Here is an 18,545-nt window from a genome sequence, read left to right as displayed (position 1 = left end):
AGACGTGCAGGTCACAGAAGTTTAACAAGATGGTTAAAATGCCCTTTGGAAGAGCGGTGGACGTCGCAGTAGCTTAACAAGACTGTTTAAATGCCCCTTGGAAGAGACGTGCAGGTCGCAGAAGCTTAACAAGACTGTTTAAATGCCCCTTGGAAGAGACGTGCAGTTCACAGTAGCTTAACAAGACGGTTTAAATGCCCCTTGGAAGAGATGTGCAGGTCGCAGTAGCTTAACAAGACGGATTAAATGCCCCTTGGAAAAGCAGTGGAGGTCGCAGTAGCTTAACAAGACGGTTTAAATGATCCTTGGTAGAGACGTGCAGGTCACAGAAGCTTAACAAGATGGTTAAAATGCCCCTTGGAAGAGCGGTGGAGGTCGCAGTAGCTTAACAAGACTGTTTAAATGCCCCTTGGAAGAGACGTGCAGGTCGCAGTATCTTAACAAGTCGGTTTAAATGCCCCTTGGAAGAGCGGTGGAGGTCGCAGTAGCTTAACAAGACGGTTTAAATGCCCCTTGGAAGAGACGTGCACGTCGCAGTAGCTTAACAAGACGGTTTAAATACCCTTTGGTTGAGTATAGCAGGTCGCAGTAGCTTACAAGACGGTTTAAATGCCCCTTGGAAAACTGGTCGAGGTTACAGTAGCTAAACAAGAAGATTTAAATGCCACTTGGAAGAGACTTGCAAGTCGCAGTAGCTTAACAAGACTGTTTAAATGCCCCTTGGAAGAGACGTGCAGGTCGCAGTAGCTTAAAAAGACGGTTTCAATGCCCCTTGGAAGAGACATGCAGGTCGCAGTAGCTTAACAAGACAGTTTAAATGCCCCTTGGAAAAGTGGTGGAGGTTACAGTAGCTTAACAAGACGGTTTTAAATGCCCTTTGGAAGAGACGTGCAGGCTCAGTAGCTTAACAAGACGGTTTAAATGCTCCTTGGAAGAGAGGTGGACGTCGCAGTAGCTTAACAAGACAGTTTAAATGCCACTTGGAAGAGACATGCAGGACGCAGTAGCTTAATAAGAAGGTTTAAATGACCCTTGGAAGAGGAGTGCAGGTCGCAGTAACTTAACAAGACGGTTTAAATGCCCCTTGGAAGAGAAATGCAGGTCGCATTAGCTTAAAATGACGGTTTAAATGCCCCTTGGAAGAGACGTGCAGGTCTCAGTAGCTTAACAAGACTGTTTAAAAGCCCCTTGGAAGAGCGGTGGAGGTCGCAGTAGCTTATAAAGACGGTTTAAATGCCCCTTGGAAGAGACGTGTAGGTCGCAGAAGCTTAACAAGATGGTTTAAACGCCCCTTGGTAGAGACATGCAGGTCCCAGTAGCTTAACAAGATGGTTTAAATGCCCCCTGGAAGAGAGGTGGAGGTGGCAGTAACTTAACAAGACAGTTTAAATGCCCCTTTGAAGAGACGTGCAGGTCGCAGTAGCTTAACAAGACGGTTTAAATGCCCCTTGGAAGAGCGGTGGACGTCGCAGTAGCTTAACAAGACAGTTTAAATGCCCCTTGTAAGAGACATACAGGACGCAGTAGCTTAATAAGAAGGTTTAAATGACCCTTGGAAGAGACGTGCAGGTCGCAGTAGCTTAACAAGACGGTTTAAATGCCCCTTGTAAGAGAAATGCAGGTCGCATTAGCTTAAAAAGACGGTTTAAATGCCCCTTGGAAGATACGTGCAGGTGTCAGTAGCTTAACAAGACTGTTTAAAAGCCCCTTGGAAGAGCGGTGGAGGTCGCAGTAGCTTAAAAAGACAGTTTAAATGCCCCTTGGAAGAGACGTGCAGGTCGCAGAAGCTTAACAAGATGGTTTAAATGCCCCTTTGTAGAGACGTGCAGGTCGCAGTAGCTTAACAAGACGGTTTAAATGCCCCTTGAAAGAGCGGTGGTGGTTGCAGTAGCTTAACAAGACGGTTTACATGCTCCTTGGAAGAGACGTGCAGGTCGCAGTAGCTTAATGAGAAGGTTTAAATGGCCCTTGGAAGAGACATGCAGGTCGCAGTAGCTTAACAAGACGGTTTAAATTCCCCTTGGAAGAGACGTGCAGGTCGCAGTAGCTTAACAAGACGGTTTAAATGCCCCTTGGAAGAGACGTGCAGATCGCAGTAGCTTAATAAGACGGTTTAAATCCCTTTTGGAAGAGACATGCAGGTCGCAGCAGCTTAACAAAACGCTTTAAATGCCCCTTGGAAGAGACGTGCAGGTCGCAGTAGCTTAACAAAACGGTTTAAATGCCCCTTGGAAGAGACGTGCAGGTCGCAGTAGCTTAACATAACGATTTAAATGCCCCTTGGAAGAAACGTGCAGGTCGCAGTAACTTAACAAGACCGTTTAAATGCCCCTTGGTAGAGACATGCAGGTCCCAGTAGCTTAACAAGATGGTTTAAATGCCCCTTGGAAGAACGGTGGTGGTCGCAGTAGCTTAACAAGACGGTTTACACGCTCCTTGGAAGAGACGTGCAGGTCGCAGTAGCTTAACAAGACGGTTTAAATGCCCCCTGGAAGAGAGGTGGAGGTTGCAGTAACTTAACAAGACAGTTTAAATGCCCCTTTGAAGAGACGTGCAGGTCGCAGTAGCTTAATAAAAGGTTTAAATACCCCTTGGAAGAGACATGCAGGTCGCAGTAGCTTAACAAGACGGTTTAAATTCCCCTTGGAAGAGACGTGCAGGGCGTAGTAGCTTAATAAGACGGTTTAAATCCCTTTTGGAAGAGACATTCAGGTCGCAACAGCTTAACAAGAAGCTTTAAATGCCCCTTGGAAGAGACGTGCAGGTCGCAATAGCTTAACAAAACGGTTTAAATATCCCTTGGAAGAGACGTGCAGGTCGCAGTAGCTTAACAAGACGGTTTAAATGCCCCTTGCAAGAGACAAGCAGGTCGCAGTAGCTTAACATGACGATTTAAATGCCCCTTGGAAGAAACGTGCAGGTCGCTGTAGCTTAGCAAGACCGTTTAAATGCCCCTTGTAAGAGACGATAAGGTCGCTGTAGCTTAACAAGATGGTTTAAATGCCCCTTGGAAGAGCGGTGGAGGTCGCAGTAGCTTAACAAGACGGTTTAAATGCCCCTTGAAACAGCGGTGGAGGTCGCAGTAGCTTAACAAGACGGTTTAAATGCCACTTGGAAGAGACGTGCAGGTCACAGCAGCTTAACAAGATGGTTTAAATGCCCATTGGAAGAGACGTGCAGGTCGCAGTAGCTTAACAAGATGGTTTAAATGCCACTTGGAAGAGACGTGTAGGTCGCAGTAGCTTAACAAGACGGTTTAAATGCCCCTTGGAAGAGACGTGCAGGTCGTAGTAGCTTAACAATACAGTTTAAATGCCCCTTGGAAGAGACGTGCAGGTCGCAGTAGCTTAACAAGACGGTTTAAATGCCCCTTGGAAGAGCGGTGGAGGTCGCAGTAGCTTAACAAGACAGTCTAAATGCCCCTTGAAAGAGACGTGCAGGTCGCAGTAGCTTAACAAGACGTTTTAAATGTCCCTTGGAAGTGCGGCGGGGGTCGCAGTAGTTAATAAGACGGTTTAAATGCCCCTTGGAAGAGCGGTGGAGGTCGCAGTAGCTTAACAAGACAGTTTAAATGCCCCTTGAAAGAGACGTGCAGTGCGAAGTAGCTTAACAAGATGGTTTAAATGCCCCATGGAAGAGACGTGCAGGTCGCAGTAGCTTAACGAGACGGTTAAAATGCCCCTTGGAGGAGACGTGCAGGTCGCAGAAGCTTAACAAGACTGTTTAAATGCCCCTTGGAAGAGACGTGCAGTTCGCAGTAGCTTATCAAGACAGTTTAAATACCCCTTGAAAGAGACATGCAGGTCGCAGCAGCTTAACAAGACGATTTAAATACCCCTTGGAAGAGAAGTGCAGGTCGCCGTAGCTTAACAAGACGGATTAAATGCCCCTTGGAATAGACGTGCAGGTCGCAGTAGCTTAACAAAGCTTTTTAAATGCCCCTTGGAAGAGACGTGCATTTCGCAGTACCTTAACAGGACGGTTTAAATGCCCCTTGGAAAATTGGTGGAGGTTACAGCAGCTTAACAAGACGGTTTAAATGCCCCCTGGAAGAGACGTGCAAGTCGCAGTAGCTTAACAAGACGGCTTAAATGCCCCTTGGAAGAAACGTGCAGGTCGCAGGAGCTTAACAAGTCGGTTTAAATGCCCCTTGGCAGAGCGGTGGAGGTCGCAGTAGCTAAACAAGACAGTTTAAATGCCCCTTGGAAGAGACATGCAGGTCGCATTAGCTTAACAATACGGTTTAAATGCCCCTTGGAAGAGAAGTACAGGTCGCAGAAGCTTAACAAGACGGTTTAAATGCCACTTGGTAGAGACGTGCAGTTCGCAGTAGCTTAACAAGATGGTTTAAATGCCCCATGGAAGAGACATGCAGGTCGCAGTAGCTTAACAAGACGGTTAAAATGCCCCTTGGAGGAGACGTGCAGGTCGAAGAAGCTTAACAAGACTGTTTAAATGCCCCTTGGAAGAGACGTGCAGTTCGCAGTAGCTTATCAAGACGGTTTAAATGCCCCTTGGAAGAGACATGCAGGTCGCAGTAGCTTAACAAGACGGATTAAATGCCCCTTGGAAAAGCAGTGGAGGTCGCAGTAGCTTAACAAGACGGTTTAAATGCCCCTTGGTAGAGACGTGCCGGTCGCAGTAGCTTCACAAGACGGATTAGATGCCCCTTGGAAACCAGTGGTGGTCGCAGTAGCTTAACAAGACTGTTTAAATGCTCCTTGGTAGAGACGTGCAGGTCAAAGAAGTTTAACAAGATGGTTAAAATGCCCTTTGGAAGAGCGGTGGAGGTCACAGTAGCTTAACAAGACTGTTTAAATGCCCCTTGGAAGAGACGTGCAGGTCGCAAAAGCTTAACAAGACTGTTTAAATGCCCCTTGGAAGAGACGTGCAGTTTGCAGTAGCTTAACAATACGGTTTAAATGCCCCTTGGAAGAGACGTGCAGGTCGCAGTAGCTTAACAAGACGGATTAAATGCCCCTTGGAAGAGTAGTGGAGGTCGCAGTAGCTTAACAAGACGGTTTAAATGACCCCTTGGTAGAGACGTGCAGGTCGCAGAAGCTTAACAAGACTGTTTAAATGCCCCTTGGAAGAGACGTGCAGTTTGCAGTAGCTTAACAAGACGGTTTAAATGCCCCTTGGAAGAGACGTGCAGGTCGCAGTAGCTTAACAAGACGGATTAAATGCCCCTTGGAAAAGCAGTGGAGGTCGCAGTAGCTTAACAAGACAGTTTAAATGCCCCTTGGTAGAGACGTGCAGGTCACAGAAGCTTAACAAGATGGTTAAAATGCCCTTTGGAAGAGCGGTAGAGGTCGCAGTAGCTTAACAAGACTGTTTAAATGCCCCGTGGAAGAGACGTGCAGGTAGCAGTAGCTTAACAATTCGGTTTAAATGCCCCTTGGAAGAGTAGCGGAGGTCGCAGTAGCTTAACAAGACGGTTTAAATGACCCCTTGGTAGAGACGTGCAGGTCGCAGAAGCTTAACAAGACTGTTTAAATGCCCCTTGGAAGAGACGTGCAGTTTGCAGTAGCTTAACAAGACGGTTTAAATGCCCCTTGGAAGAGACGTGCAGGTCGCAGTAGCTTAACAAGACGGATTAAATGCCCCTTGGAAAAGCAGTGGAGGTCGCAGTAGCTTAACAAGACAGTTTAAATGCCCCTTGGTAGAGACGTGCAGGTCACAGAAGCTTAACAAGATGGTTAAAATGCCCTTTGGAAGAGCGGTAGAGGTCGCAGTAGCTTAAGAAGACTGTTTAAATGCCCCGTGGAAGAGACGTGCAGGTCGCAGTAGCTTAACAAGTCGGTTTAAATGCCCCTTGGAGGAGAGGTGGAGGTCGCAGTAGCTTAACAAGACGGTTTAAATGCCCCTTGGAAGAGACGTGCACGTCGCAGTAGCTTAACAAGACGGTTTAAATACCCTTTGGTTGAGTAGAGCAGGTCGCAGTAGCTTAACAAGACGGTTTAAATGCCCCTTGGAAAACTGGTGGAGGTTACAGTAGTTAAACAAGAAGGTTTAAATGCCCCTTGGAAGAGACTTGCAAGTCGCAGTAGCTTAACAAGACTGTTTAAATGCCCGTTGGAAGAGACGTGCAGGTCGCAGTAGCTTAACAAGACAGTTTAAATGCCACTTGGAAGAGACATGCAGGACGCAGTAGCTTAATAAGAATGTTTAAATGATCCTTGGAAGATGCGTGCAGGTCGCAGTAGCTTAACAAGACGGTTTAAATGCCCCTTGGAAGAGAAATGCAGGTCGCATTAGCTTAAAAAGACGGTTTAAATGCCCCTTGGAAGAGACGTGCAGGTCTCAGTAGCTTAACAAGACTGTTTAAAAGCCCCTTGTAAGAGCGGTGGAGGTCGCAGTAGCTTAAAAAGACGGTTTAAATGCCCCTTGGAAGAGACGTCCAGGTCGCAGAAGCTTAATAAGATGGTTTAAACGCCCCTTGGTAGAGACGTGCAGGTCCCAGTAGCTTAACAAGATGGTTTAAATGCCCCTTGGAAGAGCGGTGGTGGTCGCAGTAGCTTAACAAGACGGTTTACACGCTCCTTGGAAGAGACGTGCAGGTCGCAGTAGCTTAATAAGAAGGTTTAAATGCCCCTTGGAAGAGACGTGCAGGTCGCAGTAGCTTAACAAGACGGTTTAAATTCCCCTTGAAAGAGACGTGCAGGTCGCAGTAGCTTAACAAGACGGTTTAAATGCCCCTTGGAAGAGACGTGGAGGTCGCAGTAGCTTAATAAGATGGTTTAAATCCCTTTTGGAAGAGACATGCAGATCGTAGCAGCTTAACAAGACGCTTTAAATGCCCCTTGGAAGAGACGTGCAGGTCGCAATAGCTTAACAAAACGGTTTAAATGCCCCTTGGAAGAGACGTGCAGGTCGCAGTAGCTTAACAAGACGGTTTAAATGCCCCTTGCAAGAGACATGCAGGTCGCAGTAGCTAAACATGACGATTTAAATGCCCCTTGGAAGAAACGTGCAGGTCAGTGTAGCTTAACAAGACGGCTTAAATGCCATTTGGAAGAGACGTGCAGGTTGCAGGAGCTTAACAAGTCGGTTTAAATGCCCTTTGGCAGAACGGTGGAGGTCGCAGTAGCTTAACAAGACAGTTTAAATGCCCCTTGGAAGAGACATGCAGGTCCCATTAGCTTAACAAGACGGTTTAAATGCCTCTTGGAAGAGAATTGCAGGTCGCAGAAGCTTAACAAGACGGTTTAAATGCCACTTGGAAGAGACGTGCAGTTCGCAGTAGCTTAACAAGACGGTTTAAATACCCGTTGGAAGAGACGTGAAGTTCGCAGTAGCTTAACAAGACGGTTTAAATGCCCCTTGGAAAAGTAGTGGAGGTCACAGTAGCTTAACAAGACGGTTTAAATGCCCCTTGGAAGAGACGGGCAAGTCGCAGTAGCTTAACAAGACGGATTAAATGCCCCTTGGAAGAGCAGTGGAGGTCGCAGTAGCTTAACAAGACGGTTTAAATGCCCCTTGGTAGAGACGTGCAGGTCACAGTAGCTTAACAAGACGGTTAAAATGCCCTTTGGAAGAGCGGTGGAGGTCGCAGTAGCGTAAAAAGACGGTTTAAATGCCCCTTGGAAGATCGGTGGAGGTCGCAGTAGCTTAACAAGACCGTTTAAATGCACCTTGGAAGAGAAGTGAAGGTCGCAGTAGCTTAACAAGATGGTTAAAATGCCCCTTGGAAGAGACGTGCAGGTCGCAGTAGCTTAACAAGACGGATTAACTGCCCCTTGGAAGAGCAGTGGAGGTCGCAGTAGCTTAACAAGACGGTTTAAATGACCCCTTGGTAGAGACGTGCAGGTCGCAGAAGCTTAGCAAGACTGTTTAAATGCCCCTTGGAAGAGACGTGCAGTTCGCAGTAGCTTAACAAGACGGTTTAAATGCCCCTTGGAAGAGACGTGCAGGTCGCAGTAGCTTAACAAGACGGATTAAATGCCCCTTGGAAAAGCAGTGGAGGTCACAGTAGCTTAACAAGACAGTTTAAATGCCCCTTGGAAGAGACGTGCAGGTCGCAGTAGCTTAACAAGACGGATTAAATGCCCCTTGGAAAAGCAGTGGAGGTCGCAGTAGCTTAACAAGACGGTTTAAATACCCTTTGGTTGAGTAGAGCAGGTCGCAGTAGCTTAACAAGACGGTTTAAATGCCCCTTGGAAAACTGGTGGAGGTTACAGTAGTTAAACAAGAAGGTTTAAATGCCCCTTGGAAGAGACTTGCAAGTCGCAGTAGCTTAACAAGACTGTTTAAATGCCCCTTGGAAGAGCGGTGGACGTCGCAGTAGCTTAACAAGACAGTTTAAATGCCACTTGGAAGAGACATGCAGGACGCAGTAGCTTAATAAGAAGGTTTAAATGACCCTTGGAAGAGACGTGCAGGTCGCAGTAGCTTAACAAGACGGTTTTAAATGCCCCTTGGAAGAGACGTGCAGGTCGCAGTAGCTTAACAAGTCGGTTTAAATGCCCCTTGGAAGAGCGGTGGACGCCGCAGTAGCTTAACAAGACAGTTTAAATGCCACTTGGAAGAGACATGCAGGACGCAGTAGCTTAATAAGAAGGTTTAAATGACCCTTGGAAGAGGCGTGCAGGTCACAGTAGCTTAACAAGACGGTTTAAATGCCCCTTGGAAGAGAAATGCAGGTCGCATTAGCTTAAAAAGACGGTTTAAATGCCCCTTGGAAGAGACGTGCAGGTCTCAGTAGCTTAACAAGACTGTTTAAAAGCCCCTTGTAAGAGCGGTGGAGGTCGCAGTAGCTTAAAAAGACGGTTTAAATGCCCCTTGGAAGAGACGTGCAGGTCGCAGAAGCTTAACAAGATGGTTTAAACGCCCCTTGGTAGAGACGTGCAGGTCCCAGTAGCTTAACAAGACGGTTTAAATGCCCCTTGGAAGAGCGGTGGTGGTCGCAGTAGCTTAACAAGACGGTTTACACGCTCCTTGGAAGAGACGTGCAGGTCGCAGTAGCTTAATAAGAAGGTTTAAATGCCCCTTGGAAGAGACGTGCAGGTCGCAGTAGCTTAACAAGACGGTTTAAATTCCCCTTGGAAGAGACGTGCAGGTCTCAGTAGCTTAATAAGACGGTTTAAATCCCTTTTGGAAGAGACATGCAGATCGCAGCAGCTTATCAAGATGCTTTAAATGCCCCTTGGAAGAGACGTGCAGGTCGCAATAGCTTAACAAAACGATTTAAATGCCCCTTGGAAGAGACGTGCAGGTCGCAGTAGCTTAACAAGACGGTTTAAATGCCCCTTGAAAGAGACATGCAGGTCGCAGTAGCTAAACATGACGATTTAAATGCCCCTTGGAAGAAACGTGCAGGTCAGAGTAGCTTAACAAGACGGCTTAAATGCCACTTGGAAGAGACGTGCAGGTTGCAGGAGCTTAACAAGTCGGTTTAAATGCCCTTTGGCAGAACGGAGGAGGTCGCAGTAGCTTAACAAGACAGTATAAATGCCCCTTGGAAGAGTCATGCAGGTCGCAGAAGCTTAACAAGATGGTTTAAATGCCCCTTTGTAGAGACGTGCAGGTCGCAGTAGCTTAACAAGACGGTTTAAATGCCCCTTGAAAGAGCGGTGGTGGTTGCAGTAGCTTAACAAGACGGTTTACATGCTCCTTGGAAGAGACGTGCAGGTCGCAGTAGCTTAATGAGAAGGTTTAAATGGCCCTTGGAAGAGACATGCAGGTCGCAGTAGCTTAACAAGACGGTTTAAATTCCCCTTGGAAGAGACGTGCAGGTCGCAGTAGCTTAACAAGACGGTTTAAATGCCCCTTGGAAGAGACGTGCAGATCGCAGTAGCTTAATAAGACGGTTTAAATCCCTTTTGGAAGAGACATGCAGGTCGCAGCAGCTTAACAAAACGCTTTAAATGCCCCTTGGAAGAGACGTGCAGGTCGCAGTAGCTTAACAAAACGGTTTAAATGCCCCTTGGAAGAGACGTGCAGGTCGCAGTAGCTTAACATAACGATTTAAATGCCCCTTGGAAGAAACGTGCAGGTCGCAGTAACTTAACAAGACCGTTTAAATGCCCCTTGGTAGAGACATGCAGGTCCCAGTAGCTTAACAAGATGGTTTAAATGCCCCTTGGAAGAACGGTGGTGGTCGCAGTAGCTTAACAAGACGGTTTACACGCTCCTTGGAAGAGACGTGCAGGTCGCAGTAGCTTAACAAGACGGTTTAAATGCCCCCTGGAAGAGAGGTGGAGGTTGCAGTAACTTAACAAGACAGTTTAAATGCCCCTTTGAAGAGACGTGCAGGTCGCAGTAGCTTAATAAAAGGTTTAAATACCCCTTGGAAGAGACATGCAGGTCGCAGTAGCTTAACAAGACGGTTTAAATTCCCCTTGGAAGAGACGTGCAGGGCGTAGTAGCTTAATAAGACGGTTTAAATCCCTTTTGGAAGAGACATTCAGGTCGCAACAGCTTAACAAGAAGCTTTAAATGCCCCTTGGAAGAGACGTGCAGGTCGCAATAGCTTAACAAAACGGTTTAAATATCCCTTGGAAGAGACGTGCAGGTCGCAGTAGCTTAACAAGACGGTTTAAATGCCCCTTGCAAGAGACAAGCAGGTCGCAGTAGCTTAACATGACGATTTAAATGCCCCTTGGAAGAAACGTGCAGGTCGCTGTAGCTTAGCAAGACCGTTTAAATGCCCCTTGTAAGAGACGATAAGGTCGCTGTAGCTTAACAAGATGGTTTAAATGCCCCTTGGAAGAGCGGTGGAGGTCGCAGTAGCTTAACAAGACGGTTTAAATGCCCCTTGAAACAGCGGTGGAGGTCGCAGTAGCTTAACAAGACGGTTTAAATGCCACTTGGAAGAGACGTGCAGGTCACAGCAGCTTAACAAGATGGTTTAAATGCCCATTGGAAGAGACGTGCAGGTCGCAGTAGCTTAACAAGATGGTTTAAATGCCACTTGGAAGAGACGTGTAGGTCGCAGTAGCTTAACAAGACGGTTTAAATGCCCCTTGGAAGAGACGTGCAGGTCGTAGTAGCTTAACAATACAGTTTAAATGCCCCTTGGAAGAGACGTGCAGGTCGCAGTAGCTTAACAAGACGGTTTAAATGCCCCTTGGAAGAGCGGTGGAGGTCGCAGTAGCTTAACAAGACAGTCTAAATGCCCCTTGAAAGAGACGTGCAGGTCGCAGTAGCTTAACAAGACGTTTTAAATGTCCCTTGGAAGTGCGGCGGGGGTCGCAGTAGTTAATAAGACGGTTTAAATGCCCCTTGGAAGAGCGGTGGAGGTCGCAGTAGCTTAACAAGACAGTTTAAATGCCCCTTGAAAGAGACGTGCAGTGCGAAGTAGCTTAACAAGATGGTTTAAATGCCCCATGGAAGAGACGTGCAGGTCGCAGTAGCTTAACGAGACGGTTAAAATGCCCCTTGGAGGAGACGTGCAGGTCGCAGAAGCTTAACAAGACTGTTTAAATGCCCCTTGGAAGAGACGTGCAGTTCGCAGTAGCTTATCAAGACAGTTTAAATACCCCTTGAAAGAGACATGCAGGTCGCAGCAGCTTAACAAGACGATTTAAATACCCCTTGGAAGAGAAGTGCAGGTCGCCGTAGCTTAACAAGACGGATTAAATGCCCCTTGGAATAGACGTGCAGGTCGCAGTAGCTTAACAAAGCTTTTTAAATGCCCCTTGGAAGAGACGTGCATTTCGCAGTACCTTAACAGGACGGTTTAAATGCCCCTTGGAAAATTGGTGGAGGTTACAGCAGCTTAACAAGACGGTTTAAATGCCCCCTGGAAGAGACGTGCAAGTCGCAGTAGCTTAACAAGACGGCTTAAATGCCCCTTGGAAGAAACGTGCAGGTCGCAGGAGCTTAACAAGTCGGTTTAAATGCCCCTTGGCAGAGCGGTGGAGGTCGCAGTAGCTAAACAAGACAGTTTAAATGCCCCTTGGAAGAGACATGCAGGTCGCATTAGCTTAACAATACGGTTTAAATGCCCCTTGGAAGAGAAGTACAGGTCGCAGAAGCTTAACAAGACGGTTTAAATGCCACTTGGTAGAGACGTGCAGTTCGCAGTAGCTTAACAAGATGGTTTAAATGCCCCATGGAAGAGACATGCAGGTCGCAGTAGCTTAACAAGACGGTTAAAATGCCCCTTGGAGGAGACGTGCAGGTCGAAGAAGCTTAACAAGACTGTTTAAATGCCCCTTGGAAGAGACGTGCAGTTCGCAGTAGCTTATCAAGACGGTTTAAATGCCCCTTGGAAGAGACATGCAGGTCGCAGTAGCTTAACAAGACGGATTAAATGCCCCTTGGAAAAGCAGTGGAGGTCGCAGTAGCTTAACAAGACGGTTTAAATGCCCCTTGGTAGAGACGTGCCGGTCGCAGTAGCTTCACAAGACGGATTAGATGCCCCTTGGAAAACCAGTGGTGGTCGCAGTAGCTTAACAAGACTGTTTAAATGCTCCTTGGTAGAGACGTGCAGGTCAAAGAAGTTTAACAAGATGGTTAAAATGCCCTTTGGAAGAGCGGTGGAGGTCACAGTAGCTTAACAAGACTGTTTAAATGCCCCTTGGAAGAGACGTGCAGGTCGCAAAAGCTTAACAAGACTGTTTAAATGCCCCTTGGAAGAGACGTGCAGTTTGCAGTAGCTTAACAATACGGTTTAAATGCCCCTTGGAAGAGACGTGCAGGTCGCAGTAGCTTAACAAGACGGATTAAATGCCCCTTGGAAGAGTAGTGGAGGTCGCAGTAGCTTAACAAGACGGTTTAAATGACCCCTTGGTAGAGACGTGCAGGTCGCAGAAGCTTAACAAGACTGTTTAAATGCCCCTTGGAAGAGACGTGCAGTTTGCAGTAGCTTAACAAGACGGTTTAAATGCCCCTTGGAAGAGACGTGCAGGTCGCAGTAGCTTAACAAGACGGATTAAATGCCCCTTGGAAAAGCAGTGGAGGTCGCAGTAGCTTAACAAGACAGTTTAAATGCCCCTTGGTAGAGACGTGCAGGTCACAGAAGCTTAACAAGATGGTTAAAATGCCCTTTGGAAGAGCGGTAGAGGTCGCAGTAGCTTAACAAGACTGTTTAAATGCCCCGTGGAAGAGACGTGCAGGTAGCAGTAGCTTAACAATTCGGTTTAAATGCCCCTTGGAAGAGTAGCGGAGGTCGCAGTAGCTTAACAAGACGGTTTAAATGACCCCTTGGTAGAGACGTGCAGGTCGCAGAAGCTTAACAAGACTGTTTAAATGCCCCTTGGAAGAGACGTGCAGTTTGCAGTAGCTTAACAAGACGGTTTAAATGCCCCTTGGAAGAGACGTGCAGGTCGCAGTAGCTTAACAAGACGGATTAAATGCCCCTTGGAAAAGCAGTGGAGGTCGCAGTAGCTTAACAAGACAGTTTAAATGCCCCTTGGTAGAGACGTGCAGGTCACAGAAGCTTAACAAGATGGTTAAAATGCCCTTTGGAAGAGCGGTAGAGGTCGCAGTAGCTTAAGAAGACTGTTTAAATGCCCCGTGGAAGAGACGTGCAGGTCGCAGTAGCTTAACAAGTCGGTTTAAATGCCCCTTGGAGGAGAGGTGGAGGTCGCAGTAGCTTAACAAGACGGTTTAAATGCCCCTTGGAAGAGACGTGCACGTCGCAGTAGCTTAACAAGACGGTTTAAATACCCTTTGGTTGAGTAGAGCAGGTCGCAGTAGCTTAACAAGACGGTTTAAATGCCCCTTGGAAAACTGGTGGAGGTAACAGTAGTTAAACAAGAAGGTTTAAATGCCCCTTGGAAGAGACTTGCAAGTCGCAGTAGCTTAACAAGACTGTTTAAATGCCCGTTGGAAGAGACGTGCAGGTCGCAGTAGCTTAACAAGACAGTTTAAATGCCACTTGGAAGAGACATGCAGGACGCAGTAGCTTAATAAGAATGTTTAAATGATCCTTGGAAGATGCGTGCAGGTCGCAGTAGCTTAACAAGACGGTTTAAATGCCCCTTGGAAGAGAAATGCAGGTCGCATTAGCTTAAAAAGACGGTTTAAATGCCCCTTGGAAGAGACGTGCAGGTCTCAGTAGCTTAACAAGACTGTTTAAAAGCCCCTTGTAAGAGCGGTGGAGGTCGCAGTAGCTTAAAAAGACGGTTTAAATGCCCCTTGGAAGAGACGTCCAGGTCGCAGAAGCTTAATAAGATGGTTTAAACGCCCCTTGGTAGAGACGTGCAGGTCCCAGTAGCTTAACAAGATGGTTTAAATGCCCCTTGGAAGAGCGGTGGTGGTCGCAGTAGCTTAACAAGACGGTTTACACGCTCCTTGGAAGAGACGTGCAGGTCGCAGTAGCTTAATAAGAAGGTTTAAATGCCCCTTGGAAGAGACGTGCAGGTCGCAGTAGCTTAACAAGACGGTTTAAATTCCCCTTGAAAGAGACGTGCAGGTCGCAGTAGCTTAACAAGACGGTTTAAATGCCCCTTGGAAGAGACGTGGAGGTCGCAGTAGCTTAATAAGATGGTTTAAATCCCTTTTGGAAGAGACATGCAGATCGTAGCAGCTTAACAAGACGCTTTAAATGCCCCTTGGAAGAGACGTGCAGGTCGCAATAGCTTAACAAAACGGTTTAAATGCCCCTTGGAAGAGACGTGCAGGTCGCAGTAGCTTAACAAGACGGTTTAAATGCCCCTTGCAAGAGACATGCAGGTCGCAGTAGCTAAACATGACGATTTAAATGCCCCTTGGAAGAAACGTGCAGGTCAGTGTAGCTTAACAAGACGGCTTAAATGCCATTTGGAAGAGACGTGCAGGTTGCAGGAGCTTAACAAGTCGGTTTAAATGCCCTTTGGCAGAACGGTGGAGGTCGCAGTAGCTTAACAAGACAGTTTAAATGCCCCTTGGAAGAGACATGCAGGTCCCATTAGCTTAACAAGACGGTTTAAATGCCTCTTGGAAGAGAATTGCAGGTCGCAGAAGCTTAACAAGACGGTTTAAATGCCACTTGGAAGAGACGTGCAGTTCGCAGTAGCTTAACAAGACGGTTTAAATACCCGTTGGAAGAGACGTGAAGTTCGCAGTAGCTTAACAAGACGGTTTAAATGCCCCTTGGAAAAGTAGTGGAGGTCACAGTAGCTTAACAAGACGGTTTAAATGCCCCTTGGAAGAGACGGGCAAGTCGCAGTAGCTTAACAAGACGGATTAAATGCCCCTTGGAAGAGCAGTGGAGGTCGCAGTAGCTTAACAAGACGGTTTAAATGCCCCTTGGTAGAGACGTGCAGGTCACAGTAGCTTAACAAGACGGTTAAAATGCCCTTTGGAAGAGCGGTGGAGGTCGCAGTAGCGTAAAAAGACGGTTTAAATGCCCCTTGGAAGATCGGTGGAGGTCGCAGTAGCTTAACAAGACCGTTTAAATGCACCTTGGAAGAGAAGTGAAGGTCGCAGTAGCTTAACAAGATGGTTAAAATGCCCCTTGGAAGAGACGTGCAGGTCGCAGTAGCTTAACAAGACGGATTAACTGCCCCTTGGAAGAGCAGTGGAGGTCGCAGTAGCTTAACAAGACGGTTTAAATGACCCCTTGGTAGAGACGTGCAGGTCGCAGAAGCTTAGCAAGACTGTTTAAATGCCCCTTGGAAGAGACGTGCAGTTCGCAGTAGCTTAACAAGACGGTTTAAATGCCCCTTGGAAGAGACGTGCAGGTCGCAGTAGCTTAACAAGACGGATTAAATGCCCCTTGGAAAAGCAGTGGAGGTCACAGTAGCTTAACAAGACAGTTTAAATGCCCCTTGGAAGAGACGTGCAGGTCGCAGTAGCTTAACAAGACGGATTAAATGCCCCTTGGAAAAGCAGTGGAGGTCGCAGTAGCTTAACAAGACGGTTTAAATACCCTTTGGTTGAGTAGAGCAGGTCGCAGTAGCTTAACAAGACGGTTTAAATGCCCCTTGGAAAACTGGTGGAGGTTACAGTAGTTAAACAAGAAGGTTTAAATGCCCCTTGGAAGAGACTTGCAAGTCGCAGTAGCTTAACAAGACTGTTTAAATGCCCCTTGGAAGAGCGGTGGACGTCGCAGTAGCTTAACAAGACAGTTTAAATGCCACTTGGAAGAGACATGCAGGACGCAGTAGCTTAATAAGAAGGTTTAAATGACCCTTGGAAGAGACGTGCAGGTCGCAGTAGCTTAACAAGACGGTTTTAAATGCCCCTTGGAAGAGACGTGCAGGTCGCAGTAGCTTAACAAGTCGGTTTAAATGCCCCTTGGAAGAGCGGTGGACGCCGCAGTAGCTTAACAAGACAGTTTAAATGCCACTTGGAAGAGACATGCAGGACGCAGTAGCTTAATAAGAAGGTTTAAATGACCCTTGGAAGAGGCGTGCAGGTCACAGTAGCTTAACAAGACGGTTTAAATGCCCCTTGGAAGAGAAATGCAGGTCGCATTAGCTTAAAAAGACGGTTTAAATGCCCCTTGGAAGAGACGTGCAGGTCTCAGTAGCTTAACAAGACTGTTTAAAAGCCCCTTGTAAGAGCGGTGGAGGTCGCAGTAGCTTAAAAAGACGGTTTAAATGCCCCTTGGAAGAGACGTGCAGGTCGCAGAAGCTTAACAAGATGGTTTAAACGCCCCTTGGTAGAGACGTGCAGGTCCCAGTAGCTTAACAAGACGGTTTAAATGCCCCTTGGAAGAGCGGTGGTGGTCGCAGTAGCTTAACAAGACGGTTTACACGCTCCTTGGAAGAGACGTGCAGGTCGCAGTAGCTTAATAAGAAGGTTTAAATGCCCCTTGGAAGAGACGTGCAGGTCGCAGTAGCTTAACAAGACGGTTTAAATTCCCCTTGGAAGAGACGTGCAGGTCTCAGTAGCTTAATAAGACGGTTTAAATCCCTTTTGGAAGAGACATGCAGATCGCAGCAGCTTATCAAGATGCTTTAAATGCCCCTTGGAAGAGACGTGCAGGTCGCAATAGCTTAACAAAACGATTTAAATGCCCCTTGGAAGAGACGTGCAGGTCGCAGTAGCTTAACAAGACGGTTTAAATGCCCCTTGAAAGAGACATGCAGGTCGCAGTAGCTAAACATGACGATTTAAATGCCCCTTGGAAGAAACGTGCAGGTCAGAGTAGCTTAACAAGACGGCTTAAATGCCACTTGGAAGAGACGTGCAGGTTGCAGGAGCTTAACAAGTCGGTTTAAATGCCCTTTGGCAGAACGGAGGAGGTCGCAGTAGCTTAACAAGACAGTATAAATGCCCCTTGGAAGAGTCATGCAGGTCCCATTAGCTTAACAAGACGGTTTGAATGCCTCTTGGAAGAGAATTGCAGGTCGCAGAAGCTTAACAAGACGGTTTAAATGCCACTTGGAAGAAACGTGCAGTTCGCAGTAGCTTAACAAGACGGTTTAAATACCCGTTGGAAGAGACGTGAAGTTCGCAGTAGCTTAACAAGACCGATTAAATGCCCCTTGGAAGAGCAGTGGAGGTCGCAGTAGCTTAACAAGACGGTTTAAATGCCCCTTGGAAAAGTGGTGGAGGTTACAGTAGTTTAACAAGACGGTTTAAATGCCCCTTGGAAGAGACGGGCAAGTCGCAGTAGCTTAACAAGACGGCTTAAATGCCCCTTGGAAGAGACTTGCAGGTCGCAGGAGCTTAACAAGTCGGTTTAAATGCCCCTTGGCAGAGCGGTGGAGGTCGCAGTAGCTTAACAAGACAGTATAAATGCCCCTTGGAAGAGTCATGCAGGTCCCATTAGCTTAACAAGACGGTTTGAATGCCTCTTGGAAGAGAATTGCAGGTCGCAGAAGCTTAACAAGTCGGTTTAAATGCCACTTGGAAGAAACGTGCAGTTCGCAGTAGCTTAACAAGACGGTTTAAATACCCCTTGGAAGAGACGTGAAGTTCGCAGTAGCTTAACAAGACCGATTAAATGCCCCTTGGAAGAGCAGTGGAGGTCGCAGTAGCTTAACAAGACGGTTTAAATGCCCCTTGGAAAAGTGGTGGAGGTTACAGTAGTTTAACAAGACGGTTTAAATGCCCCTTGGAAGAGACGGGCAAGTCGCAGTAGCTTAACAAGACGGCTTAAATGCCCCTTGGAAGAGACTTGCAGGTCGCAGGAGCTTAACAAGTCGGTTTAAATGCCCCTTGGCAGAGCGGTGGAGGTCGCAGTAGCTTAACAAGACAGTTTAAATGCCCCTTGGAAGAGACATGCAGGTCGCAAAAGCTTAACAAGTCGGTTTAAATACCCCTTGGAAGCTTAATAAGACGGTTTAAATGCCCCTTGCAAGAGCCGTGCCGGTCGCAGTAGTTTAATAAGACGGTTTAAATGTCCCTTGGAAGAGCGGTGTAGGTCGCAGTAGCTTAATTAGACAGTTTAAATGCCCCTTGGAAGAGAAGTGCAGGTCGCAGTAGCTTAACAAGACGGTTTCAATGCCCCTTGGAAGAGACGTGCAGGTCGCAGTAGCTTAACAAGACAAATTAGATGTCCCTTGGAAAAGCAGTGGAGGTCGCAGTAGCTTAACAAGACTGTTTAAATGCCCCTTGGTAGAGACGTGCAGGTCACAGAAGTTTAAAAAGATGGTTAAAATGCCCTTTGGAAGAGCGGTGGAGGTCGCAGTAGCTTAACAAGACTGTTTAAATGCCCCTTGGAA

The sequence above is a fragment of the Phyllobates terribilis genome, unplaced genomic scaffold, assembly GCF_046119375.1.
Source record: "Phyllobates terribilis strain yellow unplaced genomic scaffold, ASM4611937v1 Scaffold_15__1_contigs__length_34870131, whole genome shotgun sequence".
Taxonomy (NCBI): domain Eukaryota; kingdom Metazoa; phylum Chordata; class Amphibia; order Anura; family Dendrobatidae; genus Phyllobates; species Phyllobates terribilis.
Note: the sequence above shows the minus strand (reverse complement) of the source record.